The following is a 13,662-nucleotide window of genomic DNA, read 5'->3' on the forward strand; positions in this document are numbered from 1 at the left end:
GGAGCCCCCCCCGCCACACACACTCCCAGGTGCAGATCACCTTCTTCTTATTGTGACCCAACATGGCAGAGGGAAGGAAGGGGCTAGGGAGCACTCTGGAGTCTATTCTACAAGGGCACTAATCCTATTCCTGAGGGCTCCACCCCCTGACCTAAGCAAAGGCCTTACCTCCTACTACAGGCACAGTGGGCATTATGTTTCAATATATGAATTGGGGGTGGGGTGGGGAAGGACACAAGCATCCAGACCAGAGCAGCCACTTGTTGCAGAAAATCAGAAACTGTAGGGGACAGAGTATATTTAAGGGTGGGTGACAGTGCAAAGGGATGTGGCAGTCTATGCCCAGGGAGCCAGAACTTCCACCAAATGGATATGTTAGCACTTGCTAAATGGATATTTTCTGTCATTCCTTTAGGCAGAACGAAAAGAGGGCCAGGAGCTAATGGGGTCTGGATCAGGCTGGGGATAAAGTTGTGGGTGGAAGGTGGAAGGAAAGAGATCAATGAGCTAACATTGCAGGTTGAGATTGGACCCCGGGGAGCCTTGATTGGTGTACTGAGAAATTTGAACTTTGTTTTCTAAGTAGGGGATTTCATTCAAGACTCTGACCAGTGGAGAGAAAAATTAGATGTGGGCTTCAGGAAAAGCACAGCATGCTGGGTTTCCAGCCTTTGGTCACCTGTGTCTGAAACTATTTCTGGGTTCTGAGCCATTCTTCATGAGGGGAAGAAGGAAATGAGCTGAGGTTGTTGGCCTAGACCTCTAGGCTTGGGACCAGTCTTTGAGACCCTGGAAAGGGATGGTGCTTTCTGTTCTTCTCAAGACTGGGTAGTGGTCTGGAAGTCTGGAATGCTGTGTCATATGTTCGTTTAGATATCACTTCACCTGGTGTATAACCTCATCATTTTGCATGTCCAAAAACTGAGATCCATAGAGCAGAGCAAATTAGAGGGATTTAGCAATGACTCTAAGAGTGCATCTTTGTGAGTGAGTTGCCTGTATGTCTAAGCCTCAGTGTCTTCATCTGTAGCATGGGACAATGGAGTACTTGCCTTGCAATGTTGTTGATGGGTTTAAATGGCACAAAGCATGTCAAGTATTTAGTGTTGGCACCTGTAGAAAGTGTCCAGGGAGCGGTGACTCATCACTTGTCATCAATATCATTATCATTATCATTGTTATTATCCCTGTAGTGGAGTTATTATAACGTTAGTGGTATTGACAAAATCTAATGTCAGATGGCTAGTAAAAGGCAGATCTTGAATCATCATTGCCATGAGCACTGGTCCAGGAAAAAGGCCTTAAGAATATCTCCCTGCCTGCTAGTAATCCTCCTAATTTAAAGTTTTCTATCACTAGGCCCTAGAAGATGATTTTTTAAGAAATAATTCAATTTTGCACCCATTACAGTGAGGGCCATGGGCACCCCGTGATTGGGTTATGATGAAGAAGCATTTATTCCTGCCCTGGCCTCTTTGATATTGCAGTGGATTTAGTCTATTGATTTCTTCCATCCCCCGGCAGAGAAACAGGACTTTTTGTATGTGGCTATGTTTCAAGTGGAATTAGGACGTGGGTTTGTTTAGAGGCTTCAGCTCTACCCCTAAGCATGTCTGTACTTTCTCCATCCTTCCACCTGGTCACCTGTGTGGATCATAAAACACTTCCCATGCAGAGATTACCTATAAGCTCAGGTCCCAGTGCAACCTGGCTTCCCATATGAGTACTCTGTGTGTCTGTGATTTACACATGCACACGTACAGGACTCTCTCATGTTCCACCTGGATCAGAGGGAATGGAGGTGATAGACACTTGGCCAGGGGAGGAAAGAAAAATAAGATCTAACACCATCAGGGATGTGCCATGCTCTTCACAGATACTCACTCATTGCAAGGTTGGGGGCTATATGAAGTTTGAGAGCATTTAAATCACTGAAGAAGTGCTTTCAGGTTTCTACCCACCGATTTATGAGATAGCCACTAGGCACTGTGGGTCCTGGAGGGGTCAAGCTGCCCTCCCCTGCTGCTCACTGTGGGAGTCTGCCCACTGTGCCTCTGCAGGGCAGGAAAGCCCAGGACTTTTCTAGCTCATGTGTGCTTACTGGACAACTAAGAAGATATAGGGCCCCTTTATGAAACTAAGGCCCAGAGGGACAGCATACAAATGTGTGCCCCTGGAAATCTCCTGTTTTAGTGACTGGAGCCTGGATCTGCTCTGTGAGAGTGTGAACAGATTTAGGATAGGTAAAGAGTCCCAAGACCTCTGGAGCCAGCCAGGCCTTCATCTGAGTCCTGGATGTGCTTTAATTGTTCTTGGCCTCAGTTTCCTTATCTGTAAATGGAGATGAGTGATACTTTACCTCAGAATAGCTGTGGGGATTAGATATGAGGTGTGCCAAGTGCTGGTACCATATGTCGGCTAGACATTCTAGCAGCTAGTAACTCTTCAATAAATTACATTTGTTCTTATTTCTTTTTTGCTCCTATAGAGAGCTTAACTTCTATGAGGTAGGTAATAGTGGTATCATTTTCATTTCACGGATGAGGAGATTAAAACACAGAGGTTTTAATCTTGGGCACGAGTAACTTGCCCAAGTCATACACTAAATAAGTAGCAGAGCTGGGATTCAAACCCACGGATCTGACCCTAAGGCCATGTTCTTAATCATTATGCTATCCTGCCTTATATAGGAGATGGCAAGTTCAAAGGCACCACGCTGGCCTCTACTTGGTTGTGCAGGCATAATGAGGTATGGCTGGAGTGGAATGTATGAGAGAAGGTGTAGAGGGATATGAGGACAGAGAAGTGATAGTGAGCATCTGGATTGATGAGGACTCATGGCTATTGCTATTCTAGAGACTTCTTTGTCTTCTACATCAATTGGAAAGCTACCAGGAGGATTTGCATAGAGAAGGGATATGATCTGTGTTGAATGCCCATGTTTACTCTCCTCTCTCCTTCCTAACAATAGCTGGCGATTATTGAAATTCGTGAGGTGGGAATTACCAGCCACCATCTACAGATGAGGAAACTGAGGCTTAACAGGCTTCAGTCATTGGTCAAAGGTCACATTAGCTTATAAAGAGTATAGTCAAGTTTGGGTTAAAACAAGGTGTGTTTGGTTCTAAAATCAGAGCTCTTCCATCCTGATCCACAGACTTTGTTCCAAATGGTCCTTGTCTCATGTAGTGAGGGCTCTCATAACTGAGTCCATAGCTGGCGCATCAAATATGAGGAGAGGAGTTCTAGTGATACCTGCCACGATAGCTCACTGAGCTCCCTTATAGTATGGATGAGGAAGGTGGGATGGATGACAGGAGCACTTGTGAAAATGAAGACCCTCTAAGCTGGTTGACCTGAATTCTAGTTTCAGAAATGTCCGCAGCTAGCTGTGTGATCTTAAGCACCAACACTTAGTGGGCTGTAATCAAGAGTGTCTATGAATTTGTGTTTTAATATCTGTCCTTGTGTACCCCTTCAGAAAGATAAGGTCAGCATTTGTCTCATTTCTGGCTGTGTCTTCATTACTTGGAGCAGTGTTTGACACATTGCAGAAGCCCAATAACTATTTGTTGAATGAAAAATAATAAGAGCTAGCCATTATGGAGTGCTTTTTCCCTCTGAGACACATAGCATGCATTGTCACATATAATTTAATCATCACAACTATGTAAGGGAAGACAACACTATCATCTCCATTTTACGGATTAGGAAATTGAGGCCAGCAAGTCTTAGCAACTTGCTCAAGATCACACAGATAAATACATAACGAAGGAGGCCTAAGTTTCAGTGTCCTCGAATATTAAGTGAGACACCTAAATTAGCTCATGTCTAAGGGTCCTTCCAGCTCTAAAATTAGACCTAAAGAACCTGACTCCCAGGCCAATGCTTTTTTATCTCAATCTCATTGTCTACCTATAACTCAGAGGAGGGAAATTTCAGGACAAATGCACGGTTTTTACAAAGCTCATATTCTATCTTTCTTATGTTCCCCTTTTCAGGGAAACGCAACAGGAAGAATGAGTTAGCGTGGCGATCTAGCTGTCGGGGGCAATGAGCTGGAGGGGAATCTCTTTGCAGAACTTGGCATAGGTGGCCCAGGGATTTGAACTTGTGCCGCTGCTGGCAGGACTTCTCACTGCTGCTCAGATGAGCAATGGTTGTGCGATTTGCTCTCCCTCCCTAAGTGCACCACAGGATGCCTGATCTTCTTGAAATCGCTCTCATTTAAGAATCTGTCGTTTTTGAAGCAAATGTGTCATCTGAAACCTTTTATGGCTTTATGGAAATCTAAATGCGCTTGCTAAGCACGGATGGCCTGGGTTTATGTGCCTGTCTTTTTTCCCCTCACACTGTTATCTACATAGGAAGGAGACTGGGTGGCAAGTTAAATGTCTGTTTCACTTTAGTGGTGCCATCTTGAATGATGAGAGAACATGAAAACCCAGTTACTGGAGAAAGAGTTGAAAGACCCAAGGATGATTAGCTCAAAGCAGAGGAAGGGTCATGGGAGCCATGACTATATCCTAAAATGTTTGAAGGCCTTTTTTTTTTTTTTTTTTTTAATGAGACTAATACTTAGGACCCTCAGATGGTGAACCAGTCCTAATGTCAAGTATCCTGCCAAGGGAAATGAGGGAATAGGGCAAACTAATTTCCCCCTTGTTCCCTTGATATCTTCCCTTCAATTTACTTGTCCAAGAATTTTAGGAATCTGTTGGATGCTTATTCTAGATTATATACTAGGTTCCTGACATTCTTAATTTGCTTTGATAATCCCACTAGCAGAAATTACTTTGACTTCTTTCATTTTCTTCTTCAAAATGCACAACCTTGTTCCATTTTTTAAAAAGAGTTAAAATGATAAAAATATGGCAGCTTCTCTATTTGCTGTGACAGGATTTATTGATTTCTTCAGATTTTCTTTTGACAAATTTTATTGGATATGTTGCTCTATGCCAGGCACTGGGATTAGAACAAGAGGAACTTAGTACTCTTACACTGCAAAAAGTGTAGAGCAGGAGGCAGACAATAAACACATGAACAAATAAAACAAATGAACAAAATAATTATTTGTATGAGTGGTGTGAGGAAAATGGACTGAGAATAAATAAAGGAGAGATATTGTCTTTGTAAAGGTTTGATAAGACCTCCCTGAGGAGTTGATATTTAAGTTACCTGAAGAACAAGAAGGTACAAGCCATGGAGGAACAAAATGTATTTGTATATAATGAAAATATATGTATTTCTTCCCAGACCTCAATCCAGTATATTTTTCCTCTCTCTTACAACTTTGTTAGCTCCATATTAGGTATTCCAATTTTCTTAGTGCAATTCAAAAATATTTATTGAATGTATCCCATGTGTCTTGAACTGTGCCAGATGCCTTATTTTTTTTTAAATTTATGTATATTTTAATACTATACAGTAGGAATTGACATAAATGAGATAATGGCCACTACAAAGGTTAAGCAACTGGCCTACAGTGAGATGTCTAATAAAGATTAGAGCTCAGATTTGGACTCTGGGCTGTTTGATTTTTACTTCTGTCATATCTCCACTGAGGACACTTTGTGGATCTTCCTGGACATCTCTGGGGTTCGGGTTACCCAGAGGTGGCTGAGAAGCCCTTCACTGAGGGAACCAGTGGGCTGTCTCAATGACTGGCCCTTAATATGGATTTCGGGAACCTTAGCTCCCATCACAGACAGGGGCTAAGAATGTGCCATGGAAGGAAGCCCTGAAAGAATGGACTAGAAGTGATAGGAGAGCAAAAGACCAGGAATCACCTATAAACCAAGAATGGGCAGCAGAGGGCATGGCCAGGATTTCAGGGGCCTCACAAAAGTGGCTATAATTTGTGGCAGTTTCTTTAGCTCCTCTGTGTGCTTCAGACTGAGTCTCCCTGTAGAGGATCTCCAAGAGAGAGCACTACACTGGGCTTGCACGGCTGCCTTGGTTGAACACAGACTGCTGAGTTCGAGAATAAAGCTAAAGTATGGAGCCTGAGCCCTCAGCTGGAGAGGCTGGAGGAGAGAAAGCATGGCAGTAAGTAGAGTCGGCAGCCTGCCACTGACCTAGTTTGCTCCTCATCCCCTCTGGTACATCGGATAGATCAGGGGGAGAAGTATGTGGGTCACTCCTCACACTTTGGCATATCCATGTGTTCAGCGGAGAGTAAAATTCTGTCATGCTAAATCCATCAGACTACCAGTGCTTGTGAAAGTAAATATATTTTCCGGAATCAAAGACTAAGGTGTAGCCAACTGTACTGGGTTGAAGAGTGTTATCCTCACCCCCTACCCACCTCTGTTACCACAGTTGCTGGAATCTCTGAACAAGTGACCTTATTAGGAAACAAGGTCCTAATAACTAATAATTAACAATTAATAATTAATAACTTATTAATAAATAAGTGCAAGATGCACTTAGTTAAAATAAGGTCCTACTAGATTAGGATGGGCTCGAATCCACTGTTCCATGCCCTTAGATGATAACAGAGACACAGAGACAGATGTACAGAAAGAAGCTCATGTGAAGATGGAAGCAGAGATTGGAGGGATGGAGCTACAAGCCAAGGGATGCCAAGGATGGTCAGCCACCACCAGAAATGAGAAGGGAAGCATGGAAGATTCTTCTTCCCAGCCCCCAGAAGGAACCAGCTTCTATGGACACTTTGATTTCAGACTTCCGGATGCCAGAGCCATGAAAGAATAAGTTTCTATGGTTTTAAGCCACCAAATATGTGGCAATTTGTCCAGTAGCAGCCATGGAAATGAATACACCCACCTACGAACCAGTGAGGACTTCTACAGTTATATTCCTCAGGCCAGGAAGAATTGCCAACTGTCACGTGCTGTGACAGTTCCTGTGTGCCCTGACCCATCCTTCATCTCACATCTTACTATGATGGGGTCTGTCCTTCTCTTTCTCTCTACCTATATTCTGATTTCCTTATGGGCAGAGATACAGGTTTAATTCATCACTCTATCCCCAGCTCCTGGAACATACTTGACACTCAACAATATTAAATGAATGAATGAATAAAATAAAGCAGTCTTTCCAAAGACTCAAACTCTAAGCAACTCGCCATTTTATATATTCATTCTATTGATGTTATTAAATGTCTTTTTGGTGCCAGGAGTTGTGAAAGACGTAATGATAAACAAATAAAAGGTCAACATTTCTGCTTTTCAAGGGCTCATTATCTAGGAAGGGGACAGGTTGAGCCTGGAAATAAACACACAGTTGTATTAATAGTGCAGCTAGTTTGGAATGGTGGTAAGTGCTCAGAAGATCAAATATGATAATGGGTAGAGTCAGTGGAGTTTCCTCAGATAGCACTAGGAAAGCCCTCTCTCCAGGAGATGTGTGAGCTGAGACCTAAATCATAAGGAGGATTCAGTTCTTCGAAGGCATGGAAGACAAGCCTTACAGGCAGAGGAAACAACAAGATGCTGCTACCTGGAAAAAGAAGTTACCACATGGTGTTTGGAGAACAGACAGAAAGCTGGTGAGCAAGGTGTAGGGGCCAAGGGGCAGGGGATCACATCAGGAGACATTTTTGTCTCCTGCATCTTCCTCTGAACCCCAAAGAGTTCCTGTCATAGGAGAATGACTTGCATGTTCCTGCAGGGAAGTTGCTTCAAATGAAAATTATATTTTATTTTTTAAAAATCAAAATTACATTTGAGGTTTATGGCTGACAAAAGAGAGTCCCAAGGATCTCTTGCCTAAGAGATGGGGCTAGGGTTTGACCAAGGCCAAAGAGAGGAGAAGCCAGGCCTTGCATTTTCTCCTCATGAGATCACAGTCTGAATGGCCACCCACGGAGGCCGTCCTCACTTGCTGTGGTGTTTATGCCTGGACTTGGCTTTGTTTAAGGCTTCATTTCCTTTGTCTTCTGGCAAAAGGCAAGGCAGACCTGACTTTTGGGGAATCATGCATCTGATGCTAGCTGATATTAGCTGTGAGTCTCTGGTACAAGCTTTTCAGCTCTTCTATGTCTTCTAGTTTGGTGGCAGGGATTCGAGAAGTGGCCTCTTGTTACACAGTTGTTTTGTTTGTCCTTGGCTTTTTCATTTTCATTAAATCATAGATGTCTCTAATTGCTTCCAAGGAGCCAACATGCTCCTTGATTGGAATTCTATGGAAAATAGAGTTTGCTTTATTAAATAGCGTTTCTTAAGGGATTTGAGTGGTCTTTGGTTTCCTCCCCCCGCCCCCCTTTTTTTTGAGTTTTTAATTTGTTGCAATGTATAATCGCTTGCTTCTGTGCTGGAATTGCTCTCCAAGCTTCTACAATTGTGTATTATAATTCCCTTTATTACTGCAGAATCATTTTTAGCCTTCAGTTAAGATGACTGGACAAGAATCAGATTAAATAGAATTAGCATCTACTTTTCATGGTGCACTGCTTCTGAAGCCAATGGTTCCCCTTGCTTACTAACTTTTTTGTGGTTCGGGGAAGGATAAAATAGAAAAATAATCAATATCTGATCTCATCTAAGCCTCACGGCACCCTGGGACACATAGCTGTAAGTATTCCACATTTTACTTCCTTGGAGAGGTGAAATGACTCGTCTAAGGTCATCTGTGCAAAGTGTCAGAAGCACAATGTCAGCCAAGCTCCTGGAAATCCAAAGCCATCTCTCTGTTTCCATCCATAGTATGTTTTCCTGAAATATAAGTGAGCAGAGAGAAAAAAGCTGCTTCCAAGATGTTAGAACAAAACAAATTACATCTAATGAAGTCTTTTAGTGAGTTCCTTCCTGCATACTATTGATAATTATTTTTTTTTAAATATTTTTTTTTAATTTTTTTATTTATTTATGATAGTCACAGAGAGAGAGAGAGAGGCAGAGACACAGGCAGAGGGAGAAGCAGGCTCCATGCACCGGGAGCCTGACGTGGGATTCGATCACCGGGTCTCCAGGATCGCGCCCTGGGCCAAAGGCAGGCGCCAAACCGCTGCGCCACCCAGGGATCCCTACTATTGATAATTAATGCTTCTTCTCTACCTGGAGTAAAAGGAATTCTATTGTTAATTAATACAGAGAATGGTAACATACTAGAGCTTAGGGATATACCAACCACTATATTAGTCAGGGTTCTGCAGGAATACAGAACTAATTGGATGTATGTGTATATATAAGGAAATGGCTCATATAGTTATGTGTATCTTATAAGGAATTGGTTCATGTAGTTATGGAGGCTGACAGTTCTGAAGAACTCCAGGGTAAGGTGACAAGCTGGAGATTCAGAACAGCTGATTATGTAGTTCTGGTCTGAGTCCTAAGGCCTGAGAAGCAGGATAGCCAAAGGTCTGAGTTCCAGCTTGAGGGCAGAAGAAGATCAATGTCTCAGCACAATGAGTCAGGCTGATGGAGGTTTCACTTATTTAGTCTTTTTGTTCTATTCATGTCTTCAATTGATTAGGTGGGGCCCACCCACACAAAGGAGGGCAGTCTGCTTCACTCAGCCTCTCAGTTTGAATCTCATCCAGAAACACCCTCATGGACATATCTGGAATGATGTTTAACCAAATATTTGTACATCTTGTGACCCAGCCAAGTCGACACATAAAATTAACCATCACAACTGCCTAGATTTGAATTTTGCCTTTATCATTTACTTAGTTAAGTGGCGTTGGTCAGATTACTTAACTTCTCTGAGCCTTATTTTCTTCATCTGTAAATTGGACATGGTCATATCTACCTCATGGGAATGTTTGCAAGAATTAAATGAGAGTTCTATAAAGGGCCCAGTATACTGCCTGGCCCAAAGAAAATATTTGATAATTGTTAGTTATTTAATTTGTTACTCTCGCTACATTACTGTGATAATGCTAAGTCCAGGAACATAGAGGCGATGTTTCTGTGTATACATGTATGTTGCATATTTTGAATCTAAAATGTATTTTAAAGTTTTGGCAAATGGCACTTATATTCAAACTAGAAGTCTTGCCACTGAAAGTTATAAGATTCCTATGTGGTTAATGGCTTTGATGTTTGCTTCCTGGGTAACCTTGAACAAGTTGTTCAACCTTTCTGAACCTTGGTTGTCTGTGCTGCTGATTTTGCTAGCGTGGTGTAAGGATGAGCTAGGATGTGGTGTGACATTACTGTGCATGCATCGACCCTCACATGAATATTGACTGGGTGGAGGGGGGCACTGCTTAGTGCCAGGCCCTGAGCCAGAAGCTGGCATTCCCAGTTAGGCAGGATGGAAGTACTGCTACTAAAGGTGGTGGGGGAAAGGGATTGGGAGGAGAGGGAAGGGAAGCTCTGACACGTGTTGACTAGCAGAAATTCTCTGGACCACAGACTAGGAAGAAAGGCAATACATGTAGGGGAATTGGATGGGCATTAGATGGCTTTTAAGAACATGGTACAATGTCTTTTGTGTTAAGTGGATGGGGTGTAGTTATATGACCCTCAGTGATGATAGTTGATTGTTTTAGAAGATATTCCCAAGACAGGACAGAGAATTAACATATACATGTAGGGTTCTAAAGTATTTAAGCAAGAAGGAGGCCTCTTTGACACTAGTACTCAAGTAGAAGTATTTGTCTCCAATAAAAACTATTGATAAATAATATGAAGACCAGGTGTGCAAAGAAGCTAGCAGGCAGGTGGTGCTGTAGAAGTAGGAAACCAGGGCCCTGAGAGCAGAAGCATGGGCTGGCCTTGGACATGGCTGGGGGACAGGAGACAGAGCAGGGACGAGGAAGGTAGGTATGAAAGCTACCCTAGCAATAATTGTCAGTTGGGCATTGGTAAGCTTCCAAAAGAGAAGGAAAAATAGCTAACGTTTGTTTATGAAGAGTGATATTCATCAAGATTAAGAGTTTCCTGAGCGTGTTCTGTGTTCCCGGCACAAGGTTGAAGTGCTTTACACACATTTGATCCTCACCAGAAACCTATGAAGTCGATTCTGTTGTTATCCTCATCCCCAGTTTTATAGGTTAGAAAACTGAGGCCCAGCGTGGCAGAGGAATTTGCCCAATGTCACACAGCTATTCAGGAGTGGTGGCTACTTGGCCTTGTCATAGAAGGTCCCTAGGACCTAGAACACTACATTGACCACAACACCTTCCCTGCTTAAAGCCTCCCTGTGAAGTCTCATTGCTTGTAACGAGTTACCCTCTGTCCTCACCAGCCTCATGTTTGGCTTCTGTCTCCTGGGTCCCAATATTTGGCTCAGATGCCCTCTTCTCATTTCCTTAAATACATCATAGTTTTCCATCCCTGGGGTGGGGCACTTACTGTTTTCTTGCTCCAACTGGCCAAGCCCCCACCTTGTGGCAAATATACTTGAAAAGATATTTGTGTGATGTAAGTTGCCTATGGGAGTGGGGGGCCGAGGCCAGCTTTGTTCACCCCTCTGCCTCCACTACCTGCCCAGGATCCTTCTAGATCTCTGTGTTCCACCTGGAAGCCACCTGGCAATGTCTGGAGACATTTATGTTTGTTACAACTGAGGGAGGTGCTATTGGCATCCCATGGGTAGAGGCCAGGGATGCTGCCACAATCCTGCAGAGCACAGGGCAGCCCCCACAGCAGAGAACTATCTAGCCTCCAATCTCAGTAATAATGAGGTTGAGAAATCTTGTTCGAAAGTGACATTCCCATCAAGGCCATTCTTGGTCACCCTATCTAAAATTTCACTGCCTCTCCACCCCACCATACTTTCTTTTAAAAGATTATTTATTTATTTGAGGCAGAAAGAGAAAATGAGTGGGGAGGGGGGAGGACAGAGGGAAAGGGAGAAGCAGACTCCCCACTGAGCTGGGAACCCCCTCCCCACGTGGGGCTTGATCCCAGGACCCTGAGATCATGACCTGAGCCAGACAGATGCTTAACCCACTGAGCCCCCCGGGAGCCCCTCCAAACTTCAATTATTGTTCTCATTTTCTACTCTACTGTTTTTCTCCTGTGAGCCTGCCACTTTCTAATAAATGTTGTATTTCACTTACTTATTTATTATTTGTCATTCACGAGTATATATGCTTTATGAGAACAGAAATTTGTGCCGTTTTTGTTCACTGCTTTATCATTGATGCCTAGAACATTGTCTAGCACATAGTAGGTGCTCCATACATATTTGTTGCAGGTATGAATGAATTCAGAGTCCTAGGTAACAATTGCCGATTCATTAGAGCATCTGCTTGATTTGAAATCCACTTGCTCTCCCTATGGATACTATTCTTGAACCCTAGAAGGTGATGGCATGAGAAATCTTCCCTTTTACCTCATTTGGTGGTGATGCTGCCTCCATTTTAGTCCTGACCAAGATCCCCCCCAAATATTTTCCCTAAAGGCAAGAGTGGGGATGGTGGCAGGTAGGTCCTCTTGGTAAGCAATAAATTCCTGAAGAAATTAGTGTTCTGGAAGGATGCCTTTGAAAGCACCCTTAGAATCGTCATTATATTTGACAGATAGAGAAACTGAGGCAAAAGCACATCCTCTAAGGACATTTTGTAAGATTGTTTGATTTGTTTTTGCTTGAAATCACCCAGCAAAGTATCAGGATTAGAATTAGAACTCAGTTTCATGCCTTCCATGGAGATGGAAGGGGGAAAGTGAAAAATCCTGCCGGACCAAATATGGGAGCTGGCAGGCAAACCATAGTTTTCTAAAGCTCTCTTTGCCTTACAAGTTGTGATCTCTAGTTGACAAGGAAGCAAATCGAATAGCTAAATGCAGAGCTTTCTGAGATGCTGAGATGCAAATTAGCCCCAACCACATGCAACTGTGTATTTGAGGTTGGCGTGCAAAATAGAGACTTTGCTTCCATCAGGCTGCATGAAAACTCACTTTGATCAATGGGCACTCTCACTCTTCCCAGGCAGGCATTGTGTAAGGCACAAGGGACCCAGTGAAAAATGAATCAGTGGTCCTGCCCTCAAGGGGTTATCAGTCTCCTGAGGGAGATACACAGAGGAGGGCACCTTGTTGGTAATCCACAGTTAGTGGTGATACTGCACCAACTGGCTAATTGGATTATAAATTTTCTGAGAATTGGAAACATTATCTTGGGTGTCTTTTATACCAGCTAACACTGATGGCCAGAATTGTGATTATGAATAATAACTCATCAGTGCTTATTCTGTGCCAGTCACTGTGCTAAGCACCTGAACGTATCAGTTCATTTAAACCTTGTAACAGCTCTACAATTACCTACCATTATTGTTCCCACCTTCACAGTGAAGGCCACTGAGACTGAGTAACTTGCCGAGAATCACAGAGCCAAAAAGTGCTGGCATTGGTGTCTAGATCCAGGCTGTCTGATTGCAGAGTGGAGGCTGTACCATGAAGTGCATTACTGATAAATACTATTTAATATTCTTGGCAGCCCTGGCCTTGAGACTTTTTCTACCATTTAATGACAGTGCTCTTTAGTTGATGTTTACTCTGTTCCAGTCACTGGTCCATGCATTATCTAGTTTAATCCTCATGATGAAAGTGAAGTACCTTTACACACAGTGAATAGACATGGAGAGTTTAAGTAATTTGCCTGAGATTACACAGCTACTAAGTGATGCAACCAGGATTCTGGATACTATATATATTGTATGGAGTCATATATATGACTGAATATATGTATTCTGATATCCAGAATCATGTAATACATGACATTGTATAATGCATACCATATACG

The 13,662-nt window shown here is 42.9% G+C and overlaps 1 protein-coding gene across 11 annotated transcripts in view; it reads left to right on the plus strand.

The window, feature by feature from the left end:
* Window positions 1-13,662, plus strand: part of LDB2 (LIM domain binding 2) — a 375,092-nt gene that overhangs the window by 110,201 nt on the left and 251,229 nt on the right. The gene's annotated exons all lie outside the window — the stretch shown is intronic.

This window comes from Canis aureus, chromosome 2, assembly GCF_053574225.1.
Source record: "Canis aureus isolate CA01 chromosome 2, VMU_Caureus_v.1.0, whole genome shotgun sequence".
Classification (NCBI taxonomy): domain Eukaryota; kingdom Metazoa; phylum Chordata; class Mammalia; order Carnivora; family Canidae; genus Canis; species Canis aureus.